Source organism: Prinia subflava, chromosome 3, assembly GCF_021018805.1.
Source record: "Prinia subflava isolate CZ2003 ecotype Zambia chromosome 3, Cam_Psub_1.2, whole genome shotgun sequence".
NCBI classification, from domain to species: Eukaryota; Metazoa; Chordata; class Aves; order Passeriformes; family Cisticolidae; genus Prinia; species Prinia subflava.
The window spans coordinates 56902670-56915326 of record NC_086249.1 but is presented as its reverse complement, the minus strand read 5'-3'; positions in this window follow the sequence as shown (position 1 = coordinate 56915326).

Sequence of the window (12657 nt, the reverse complement as noted above, 5' to 3'; positions counted from 1 at the left end):
TAAAGAGCTGCTTCAATCCCTTTGTGAGACAGAGGAAGAGGAGGGAGGATACACCTATATACCTGCTCCCTGGCATCCCTGCCATCAGCCAAGGGTACCAGTGGTATGCAGATAGGCTCTCTGATCCTTCCCTCAGAAATGGCCCCACGTTGAATGGCCCCATGAATAAGTAAATATTCATCAACCCAGGGACAGAAAGAGAAACAGAAACAGAAGAAAACACGGGGCTATGGCAAGGAAGGGCTGCCAAGTGGGAGAGAGAGATGGATGCCCCAAAATTTCCTGCATCAGCAAATCTGTTATAAAAAGCAGTGATAAACCTATTAGAGGTTATGATCCTCTCCAGTTATCACAGAACTAGTTTCCAGGTTTCCCAGCTTTTCCCATGAAGACATAGGGTAACAGTATGCTGGAAGTCCTCCTGTGTGTCAAGCACTGTTCACTACATCACCAGAGAGATGTACCACAAAACTTAACACTTACAGTGATATTAGAGATGTCTCTGTGTGTGACTGGCTTGTGAGGTTTACACAGTGCAGCTATTTTGGTAGTCAGCCTCAGTCTCTGACTTTCCAGCCCAAATGGCTGGATGTCCATACACAGAAAGATGCCTCCACCACTCTGCCATTTAACTATAAAAAAACCCAAATTATGTTAACAAATTTCCAAATTATCATCTCCTTACTGTTTTGTGTTTATCTTTTGCTTCTCCTTGTTTACAAGTATCAGGCTTATGTGGGATTGCAGGATCAAGGCAATGCTGGATTCTCCACTGTGTCCTCAGTTTGCAATTGCTAACAGCATTAGCACAGGGTAAATTAATGCTGCCTGTCATACAGCCTCTGCACTTTTTATCCTTAGATGTAGCAGAAGAAAAACATTTGACCCCCCGGACTATAAAAGCCTTTTCTGCGCTGTCAGTCTGCCCACCTTAGAGACGTACTACCTTAAAGAAGGGAAACTTCATAGGGAAATCACAGATGCAAAATCTGCCTTGAGGAAATAAGTGGGTGGCAGCATATAATTAATAGAAGAAACCCTCCAGAAAATACTTGCTACAGACAGAATCAGTCTTTGCTGGAGACAGCCGTGACAAAATCCAAACCGTAATCTAATTTTTGTGGTATGCACATCTGAAAATAAATAAACAAAAGCAGTTTTTAGAATACCTCTCCCATTCAAGTCAGACTAGAACCTGACACAGCTGTGGAACAAAGAGGCTGCAAATTGCTTGCATTTGGTATGACAGGTCTACCTGAAAGTCCCAGCTCTTCTTGGCTGTTCTAGCCAAAGGAGTGTGAAGGATTGTGGATTGTTAGGTTTAGGCTGACTTGGATGTGGTACGTGACCTGGGCTGTTTCATGGTGTTTTGTGTCATCAGTCAGCTGGGAGACTTCAATACTCTGTCAACGTCCATGCATGCCTCAAAGGAGGCAAGGAACCACCAAGAGAATATAAAGTGCAAGAAGACCGAATGCAAGGAACTGGTGAAGAGGTGTGCTGGGCAGAAGGAAAACACTGAACTGGAAACAGTAACACTGCACCAAGGTAATGAGACAGCAACTGACCCCCAGCAAACATCAGCCATTTGGCAGGTGCCCGAGAGAGTGTGGATATGTGGAGGCCCTCTGAGCTCCTAGGTCTGGGTATAGGTCATGATTCCAGAAAGGGATAAAACAGGGATGCACAATGGTTTCTGGCTGCTTGTGCAGCCCCAGCAGCACCCCAGCAGAGTTTAGTGTGAGACACCACATCCAAAACCTCCCCCTCAGCAGGCAGGGTTAAGTGTTGAGACTCCAGTGACCTTACTAATGCTCCATCCCTGGAAGTGTTCAAAGCCAGGCTGGAAGCTGTTCTGAGCAACCTGGTCTTGGAAAAGATGCCCTTGGCCATGGCAGGGGGGTGGTTAGAATTAGATGAGTTTTAATAGCCTTTCCAACTCAAATCATTCCATGATTTTATGGTCTGAGGGCTCTGGCCTCCACCTGGAGTGCAGGACAGTACAAGTCCCACAGAGTGCAGCCCTTTTGAGAGCTCTGGACTTTACACACCCTGTTCTTTGCCTTCTGTCTTCTTCTCCCACCCATTCAGAGCCCTTTAAGAGTACAAATTTAGGTACTTCCCAGCTGAGGTAAGACTGCATGTAATCTATCAAAATGTGACAATATAGCCTGAAATTTTACAGGTATCTGTCCATCTCCTGCAGGATTTCTTTTTGTTTCCCTGCTATTTCTGAAATGATTTTCGGCATTTGGGCCTGCAGAGAATTCTTAGGCTTTTCTGTTAAAGAGCCCTAGCTTCCTGTGTTTTCTGGTCAGATCTTGGAAGTCCAACAGTAATGGCAAACCTAGTTCTGTGCCTTTCCTTGCCTCTATGAAAACCTACACAAATTCAGGAAGTTGAAAAATTTTAGAATTTGAGGTCTGCACCTGCTCAGGTTTTATCTGAACAGGTGTTTTAACCAGCTCAGGCTAAATTTCTTCAGCATCACTGAACCCTTGTTTCTCACAAGTTCCTACATGTGACTGCTCTGCACAAACATGGTTCTAGGCAGGGCACGCAAGTCTGGGCAGGCATCTCTCTCTAAATCTCCCATGCAGGACTCTGGTCTCACTGTGTGTGAAAAACCAAGGTCTTTGCTCACACTGTGTTCAACACTACCCTCAAGGCACTTGGCATCATACCTGTAATGCCTACAGGATCCTTCACAGTCCAGAGGTGGAGGCGTTGACCCCTGTGGAACTGAGTGCCCCCACAGAGCAGCTGGGCTGAGGCACCGCAGGCTTCCTTCATGGCTTAGTGGCTGTTAGCACTAATGGTTACCAGTGGGAAGGGATCATGTTCAAGAACCAAGAGCAAGAAACAAGGTGGCGGGAGAAGGAACAGAGATGTGGTTTGAAGGGTGAGACATCAAAGTCAGACCAGGGGATCACAATTGGATCGACTGGGAGGATAAGTTTGGAGAGTTCATCCCAAAGCAGGGAAGAAAAACCTATGCTGGCTGGGTGTGGAGACGGGAGTGATGACTGTGTGTGGAAAATTGGACTGAGACCTGGGACTGAAGAGCAAGATAGCTGAGAAACAGTGGCTGCATCTGTACTTACTTGCTCTGCAGCATATCTTGGGAGCCTAATTTCCTGGTCATCTGAATGGCCCGGCCTGTTGAGACACGCTGCAGCTCCCATCCAGCACACATGTCCAGGTTTCCATCTCAGCACAGAGCTGGGGCATGACTAACCACACATCCAGACAGAGGAATTAGGAAGCACTCTTGGGTCCAATGGCATAAACACAGACAGCAAGTCCAGATAAGAATCTTCAGAAATAGGAAGACAACGACTACCATGATTTACATGACCATGGTTTACTAATGGAAACGAGCAGTTTGGGCACGAGGAAAGACTGGTCAGGACTCAGAAAGACAAGACGGAGTGTTGGAACTGGAGGACTCTTCAAGCAAAACCTTGGGAATGGGAAGCAGGGCTGGGCAAGCACAGGAATGGAGTGGACGTGGTGTGGTGGCACGGAAAAACCAAGTGGACTTGGCCTGACAAAGCCATGAGGTTACAGCAGTAATGTGACCAGGCTGGCTTGTGGCAAGTCCTCACAGCAGGCTGGAACCAGCCCTGCAGGGAAGCAGGCATCAGGAGAGAAGCTGGATGCAACAGGTGCCTGCTTTAGACACTGCCCACTGCCCATTTTATCCTGTTACTTAGCTCTTGCCTGACTTGTTACATGCAATCAGACTATGACGCACCCTGTCCAGTAAAAAGATACTTGACATGCTCTGTCTGATTGTGGCACTTGCAAGTAGAACCTTTTTTGCTACATAAATGCATGCCTTTGCATCTATTATGATTATTTGGGTCTAGGAGCCTAGCCTGTTTCTAGTCCTAGCCCAAAATACTGAATTCTTTGTTACCTATCAAAAACACAGGTCAAGGCTTTACAGATTTCTCTGTTTGCCTAAAGCCAGAGTCTGGCACCTTTCTTAGATTGTTTTCCTGCTGCTCACATTATTCTTTAAAATGCTCATCTTTATTATAACACTTTCAAGCATTTTCTCCTGACCACTTAAACCAAAATCCTACGAGTCTTAAGAGCTTCTTTTAACACTGATGATAGAAACTGGAAATAGACCTCCCCAGAAACATTATGCTGAAAGTTTCAGCTCCTTTTTTGTGGATTGCATCCTTATAGATGACAGCCACACTGCATACTTTGTCTCAGACAGGCTTTTCAATAAAACTCCACTATACATAACCCACCTCTGGACTTTATTCTGTGGCATTTTTTTCTGAGCTGCTCAAAAGAGTCTATTTGCTTCACAAATCTTCCTCAGGATTGCAACTCATATTTGTAACTGGAAAAAAAATTCTTTCCCAGCAAGACACTTGCCAGGCCTCTTTTAGCAGTGGCAATATGTAGTTTATGATCAGTTTCAATTGGCAAAAATTCCAGCAAAGCTTTTTTATGCCTCATGGGCTGAGACCAAATCTTCCTTCCCTATTTGAGTGCTGTGAGATTTCATTTCTATAAGTACCCATGACACATGAGCCACTTAATTGCTATTTGGCTGGTCTCCCACCAGTTAGGCCAGTTTTGCTGTGGCTTATAGCTGTAGTGGAACAATTTAATCCCAGGTTTTCCTTATATGAGGAGATTGGGGTACTGGTATAGTAGGAGAAAGCCTATTGTGGTGAGGAATAAGTCTCTCTCGCAATCTTGGAAGAGGAAATGATCTTCTGGGTAGCAGCATGGTGAGATGACCTCAGCTGGGGTGGACATCCAGCCATGCCACCAGCCAGACTGACCACAGCTCCAACAGCGAGGAGAAAGGAAGAAAGAAAAGATAGGCCATGAATGGTCGGGATAGCCTGGTGCTAGGACTGGGAGATAACAAGGGAAGATGAGGGAAAGAGGATGATTCAGAGCCAGGGAGAGGAGATGATGGTTTTTAGGTCACTAAAGAGGAGGTGAAGAGACTAGATAAAGACATCTTGGCTGAAGACTCAGGAGAGCTACAGTTCTCTGTCACTTCAGTGCTGAAGAGTGGATGGCTTGGACACAGTCTAATTTTCAGCTAGGGAAACTGGCTTGCACCTCCAGATTGCTGATTTTTGTTTTGGATTGGGTTTGTTTTGTTGTCATTTTCCTTTGTTGTTGTAGTTTGTTTTTTTATTTCAAAGATTGCAGACTTATCTGCAAGTTTAATCACACTGTTGAAGACGTCTGAGCCAGTCTTGTCATAAGGCTGTCTGCAGACAATTTTGCATTTAAAATAATAACTTCTAGATTTTATATGTCCCTTTTACTTCTATGTACCATAACAATCATTGGCTTAGAAATCGGTTTGCTGACACAAATCCAGTTTTCCCTTCCTACAGTCTTCCTTTTCAAGGAGTTCCTGTACCCTTCCTTGTCTGCCAAAACTAGGCTACCAGAGATGCTATGCTGGTGGTACCTCAAGAGGAAGATAGTGTAAAATGTCTTGTGGACCTCTGAATCCTTGGGAAAGTAGTCCTGTAATAAGCCTTTGATGCAAAAGGTAGCTACCACCATAATTACTCCTAGTAAGTAAAAGGACCACGGTTCTTAAGCTGATCATAAAGGTACCTTTAGAAGTACTATCAAGATTTCCATCTTGACAGTTGTCGAGGATTAGGTACCTAGAGATCACTGGAACCTCAATTTGAAATCTATATCTAGGAAACTATTGGCAGATACCTAGTTCAAGGGCTAGTACTTGTCTCTATGCACACCCACAGGTTCTGCTCTCAGCTGGGCCTCAGCCAAGGTAGCTCATAATACTTCTATTTCCTCAGACAGGACATTGCAGCAGTTACTTCACTAACTTTGAAATGTACAGATTAACAGTTTTACAGAGGATCCCACGTGCGTACTGTTCAAATGCTGTTACTGTGTTCTCTTAAAACAATAGGCATCTCAGTCTAATGCAAATATTAGTAAAACTATTCTGATCATTTACAAGCACAGCTGCAGGCAAGAATATTCCCACAAGTGCATGCTAGGGTGCAATGCAAGCAGACTGGGATGCCAAAGGTCTGTGTGGCAATTGCTCATTTAAAAGGGACACTAAAAGCACTTGCTAGGGGTAGGCAGAAGAACAACAGAAAATACTGGAAGAGAAGGTGGGAAGCCACAGGCAGACCTGTCTCTAGGGGAGGAGTTTCAAAGTATGAAAAAGAGAAGGTTGAAAATGAGAAAGAACTAAGGCAGTAGAAGAGGTGATCAACTTGGCAGCACCATCAAGAATGAAAGGAAGCTGCCACCTGTGCCTGTGAGATGACAAGATGTTGAAACACTCTGGCTCAAGCAAAGCCAACCAGCAGCAGATTTAGGAGGAAGGACCAAGGTTTGAAAAACACATTGGTGTTCCTGGACAAAGGTGGCTTTATCACAGTGTCTTTCACTACCATTTTTACTGCTGAATCTGCCTCTCCTTTGAGGTTTTCTAATTTCAAGGTTTTTTAGTAAAAGGGCAGTGTCACTGCTTGGCAAGGCTCCTAAGGCAAGCACTACAATCCCTAACATCCTCTGAGGTATGTATCCTATCAAATCCAGACAAGCTGGGAGCTAGTCAGTGGATACCTACCACTGCGACCACACACAGGTATTAGAAATAGCTCTCATTCCTGTAGGAGACATGTTGAGTTTTCTTCACCTCTCACCTGTCCAATGGTTCATGGATTCCCAAGGTCAGGAGCAATAAAATATTAACATCTAATCTGTCATACCACTAATGAAAACTATAATCTGGCTCATGACCTCACGTGAGTATCAGGTTGTTAACTAAAGAAAGGAATCAAATCTTCCTCTAATAAATACTCCAGACTGTGACAGGTAAAATTCAGGTCATACCTCTCCTTTGAAGTTTTAATGGCCACTCCAATTTTATGATAAAGCCACTTACCTTATGTTTGTAGTAATTTTGCAAAGCCTGAAGCGGCTCTAGTCATCTTTGGTGCACAGTTCCCAAGGACATAGCTCTCATAAAACTGCAAGCTTCAAAGGGATTAGACCTCTTCTTTTCTGTCCTCTCTGCCTCCCTTTTTTAAAGGAACATTTCTGAATATTTCCTCCCCTGTTTTCTACATAGCTCCCTGCAGAGCCTCCCCATTGAACCCTGTAACTAGACTTCTTCCTCAAGCTCTATCACTCACCAAACCAAACCAAACCAAACCAAACCAAACCAAACCAAACCAAACCAAACTAAACTAAACTAAACTAAACTAAACTAAACTAAACTAAACTAAAATAAACTAAAATAAAATAAAATAAAATAAAGATAAAAATAAACAGTTTTTTCCCCTTTTCATTATAGTGAGGCAATTTTCTAAGTAATTTCTGCTTTTTGTCTTTATTCTATTGTCAATGCAGAGCAATTTGAAGCAAATCAATAGAGCCTGTGTATTTGCATATTTCTCAGGGTCGAAGAAGGACCACATGCAGCAGAGCTGCTCCCCTGAATGCCATGGGGTTTTGTTTGTTTGCTTCCCTCCTTTTAAAGTCAGGGGGAAGCCAAGCTGAATCTGCCAAAGCTTGAATCCAAAGCTAATGTCCATCCTGGTAAATGAAACAGCTCTGGGGAACGTTTCCAGGCGCTGGAAGGCAATTGTCTGCGCTGTTTAATTGTTAGCGCAGTGCCTGGCACAGCAGAGCCAGGGCCAACTTTCCCAAACAATTCCCCAGTGCAGGCCAACAGCTGGCATGGGCTGGGGCCAGCCCCAGGGCAGCCCACTCTCCACGGGCGGCTTGTGTGCAGAGCAAGAAGGACAGAGGAGGTCGGTAGTATGGATGCACTCTTTCCATCTGCCCTGGTCTCAGCACCAGGGAATGGTCCCAACCGTGCTTAATTTAAGAGTACAGACACAGCTTCAATTGCTCAAACAAGGCTTGTACAACTGTGCTGTTGCAAGAAGAAGGCTGCTAATCCATCTTCCCGGCATAAACATATATATTTGCCTGTAGACTGATTGTATGCATTACCTCGGCTGTAAGACAGATTTGTTTCCATTAATTGCTAACTGTGGGATTTTTTTCAGATGTTCAGGCTTCAATGCAAGGATGAGACACTCAGGGAAGAAAAAAACAAAACACAAAAAATATCTGTTCATTTTGCCAATTGTCCGATGGCATTAAGAATTAAAAGTCTGAGATGGAGCAGATAGAAGCCTTCTGCACTGGCAGTGAGTGCTGGAAAACCATTCAAATCAGGTGTCTGTCAGGCATGGGCTAACCATCCCCAACCACAGTTGTGCAAATACCATACAGTTCAAAGTGATTTGGTTCTATCTGCAAATGTGGCAGTCCCAGATGTTTCTCCAGGCATGGTAAGGTGCACCAACCCACACACCTTTTGGCAGCAGCAGCTGGTGGCATTTGCATGGAAAGAATACTTGCTTGAAAACAAGTTGAAGAGGGGTCAGCTGATATCCTCTTTTGAGTCACCAGATAAAACCCTGTTTCCCACTTTCGGGACAAAGTGAGCAGCAGAAACAGCAGAAGTTGTCTCTAAGAGACGATCGCAAAACAGCAATCGCAGACACAAGCAAATAAAGGATCATCTACCAGCCACTATATGCAAGCTACACAACGTAAATACACAGAATAATCTCCCGAAGATGATAAAACTGGAACATGTGGGTTCCCTGAGACTAATTTGTCTGCAGATGGTACATGTCAGAAATAGCTGGTATTCAGAACTGTCTTTTCAGGGCATGCTTCTTTAAGGTTACTGAAAAGTTCCTTTATTCAAGAAATTAGCCTAAATGTCCTAAGGCACAGAATGTACTCTGAAAATACTCACATTTCATTTGATTGCTGTTGTTAATGTTTCAGAAATGAAGTAAGTTTTCCCCCGGGGACATTGAGCCTGGCTTACCCATTTGTCTGAGCTTCTTCAAAGGAGGAATGACTTTAGTTCTGGCCTGATAACAGCACAGGAGAAAAACCAAACACAGTATTAGGAAAACAGCAATTTATTAATTTTTTGGGGTGGAGGGGAAACCACAGGTAAATTTAGTAATAGCATATAAATATTTGCATAAGAAAACTACTGTGATTTCATTACTTACATGAGAACACAGAACAAAAAACAAGCCAAAGCAATTTAAACTTCAAGTGTATCTAAACATATTTCTGTTGCTTTTTCTTACCCAGACTTTATGAATTTGAGTGTTCATTCAAGGGATTCATCACAGATAGGCTGTGGGGAAAGGTTTGGGCCATGTAAGGCTCTTACTGACTGATAATGGGCAGCAGAGGAAATGGTGTTAATCAGGCAAGAATTCTGACATCTTCCACAGCAGAAATCTCACTGTATTCAAATGAAACTGGAAAAAAAATCTTTTAAAGCAACAGATCTGGATCCAGCCCCAGGAGACACTGAAGATTAAAAGATTGGCATGCAGAAATTTGTTGTGAAAACTCCCCAAAAGCAAAACACTCAGACTTTAGGTCTTCTTTTCTGTCATACTTAAATACAGCTGATTTTTCAAATTAAGCCTCTTTCAGCATATTACTTCAATCAGTGGTGGTGGTTGCCCAGTTCATCCCAAAGTGGACAAGGTGCTCAGAGCCACCTAGGAGGTGGTGGCAGTGCTCACCTGGTGCCAGCTCTGCACCTACACCACCAAGGAAGAAGGCTGCTCCCACAGACCCAGACCTCAGAGCCGTCCCCGGTGCCAACGCAGCCCGCAGAAACAGATTTCTCAAGTCTGCTCCAGTCATGTGAGTTACTGAAGCTGCACATTTCTTCTCACAGAAGCAAAACATCTGATCCACCTAAAAAGGGATTTAGCACCTGTGGTGGGGTGTAACCTAAGCACACAATCCAGAAAACATTCATACTGCTAATGCTTGACCCTACATCTTAAATTCTGACAAATTTATAAGTTTAAATTCCTTTTGGGGTCCTAGAGCTGAGCTTTGTAAATTTGTAGCAGAGTCTCAGGCTTCATGCTGTTAAGAACTCAATGCTCATCCCCTTTCAAGATCCAGGAACAAGGTGTTGCCCTGCCAAAATTCTCTTGGGATCCCTAATGTGAAAGGCACGCTTCTGGCTCACTTTCTGCATGTCCATGGCATGAAACTTCTTACCAGCTGCTGCTGTTTTTCTGTGCTAAGCCACTGTCTTGAAGGAATTTAGTGATGGTTCCCTTCTCTGATGGAGTAAACTATGAAGCAGGATAGTGCTCCAGTGGCCTGGAGTTGCAGTACTGGCTCCTCCTGGCCCTGAGAAAACCAAAAGCACACGTCCACAACTTCCAAGGATATCTAGCAGGACATGGACTATTCAGAGGCACAGTGAGAGCTCACTGCATTTGCATTCATCCTTCTCAAGCAGCCAAGACCAGTGGATTCATGGGACTGGAAAAAGAGAATGATGAGTCTGCATCCTCTCAACACGGGTACTGACCTGGGAGACTGGGACTCTGGTCCCTCTAAGGGGTCTATGTCCTTTTTTTGGTCTAATGATCCACCCCAATGGGTTGGAAATAATGACAAACCACAATAACAATAGCCAGCTAAACAAAACAAGTATAAACAGAAACAACAACTGAGGCTGGGAAGAGAAATGGCCTTTGGGGATATTATTTTGAAGAGACTCAAGACTTTGATTTCCCAGGCAGAGGAGATGGCAAATCAGCCAGTGTGACTCCTTGTTTCTTGAGAAAGAGACAAACCACATTTTTCAAAATCTTCTTGTAGTCAAAGCCGTTGAACTAACTCTTCTACAGTAAAAAAGAGTGAGATGGGAAAATGGGGAGGTCAGCACAAAAACACAGAGTGGATACCCCACAACTCCACTCTGAAGCCTTTCTAAGTTGCTGTCTCAAAAGTAGAGAATCTCCCTTGGCACCACATGTCTTCGCTTGATCCCATGGGAAGGAGAAGGCTCTGATCAGCTTACTGAGCCCTGTGTGGGATAAAGATCACTCTAAGTGCAAAAGTAGTCACTGCATATCTTATGTATTGACACAACTACTGCACATACAGGAAGAACTTTGCCCCTGTTATACAGCACAGGGAGACTGGCAGAACACAAACAAGCCACGTTGTTATTGTTTATGCCATGAATTCAAACCTGAGGCAGGTGAGAAGGGTGCCCCAGCCAGCACCAGTGCAGCACCAGGCCACAGGCAGGCAGAGCAGGACCAGGGCAGCACTGGCCCAAGCCCATCACACAGCTGCCCACTTGGATGGGAAGGAGCAACAACAGGAGCTGGAGCTATGGGAGCAATTGAAAATACAAACTAAGCCTGAGAGTGATGGGCAGCAGAAACAGAACAGGGCAGAGACCAGGAAAGAAAAGTGGAGAAAGGAAGCCTGCTTTAACAAGCTACCCTTGAGATCTCATTTCAGGATGCTGTCTGCTGCCACTGAACAGGTTCTCCTGCAGAAACAACTCACATTTCTACCCTGCCTAGCTGAAGTTACTTTCTTTTTCAGTGTGAATTCACTTTGTCTCTGTAATATAGCCACCCTTCCCTCCCCCCACATCTCCCTCCCTTCCCCCTCCTCCTCCTTTTTGAGACTCCAAACTAAAGAAATTATCTACTCCTTGGAAATAGAAATTCATTGTTACATTTCTTTTCCAATACAGTACACATAGCAGGGAACACGGAGTTTTAAATTTCTCCAGCTGCTTGGAAATTTGGAGTGGACACTGGGGAGCACCCATTTTCTCCTCAGCTAACCTGTGGAGCTTGCTGCTGTGACAGGTCACCAAAAGCAACTATTTGCCAGGATTCAGAACTGAACTGAATGTGCAAATGAGCATGCACACACATACCCCAATATATATTTATATAAATATTTGTATATAACATCAACTACTTTTAGAGAGGACAATAACAACATCAAAGGAATCTGGTGAACAAAGCTAGTCCTCATTTGCCATGGACCGGCCTTTGCTGTAGACAGACTGGGCTCTGCCTGGTCTACCATGCGTTCTCCAGTGGCCTGAGCCTGCCCAAATCCCAAATCCCAAACAAGCAGCATTGGTGAGGGTGCTGGATACATTGTAGATGACAACAGCAACCTAATGGTTAGTAGTGCAGGAGAAGAGGAATAAGTAAACACAAGCAAAGTATGCAAGTCGCTTTATTAAAAGCATACCCATTGGGCTGCTTCTGCTACTTACAGTGGCCAATAAATTCCCCCTGTCCTAACTCACTTGAAGTGCCAGGATACATTATTCAGTGCATGAGTAATCAACCACATTCTTTTGGCTAATAGTAAGTTGTTGAGCTGGACTCTGTTCATGAAGGTCAATGGCAGCACCACTACGGTAGCTGCAGAGTGTGACAGAGCCTCATTACCCACCAGACTAAAGCAAGGATCCTGTGTGATGAAGGTTACAATGTTCCCAAGTGGGCAGAGGCACTGCTGTGGATGATCAGGCTGTAGTCACTTTGAAAACCATGGGAAGGGACTCAGCACCCAGTCCAGTGGAGGACAAGGTGTTCATGTGTCCACCAGAAAAACCAGTTGGCCCACTGGATCTTCTCTCTTTGCATGGAATGATAATTTGGGTTCTGAAGGATAATTGGGGAGTTGAACTTGAGGGTGTCCTCGGTACCTTGGGGGACTCTGTGCCAACTGCTGTAAAGGAACCGAGCAGGGGCTATG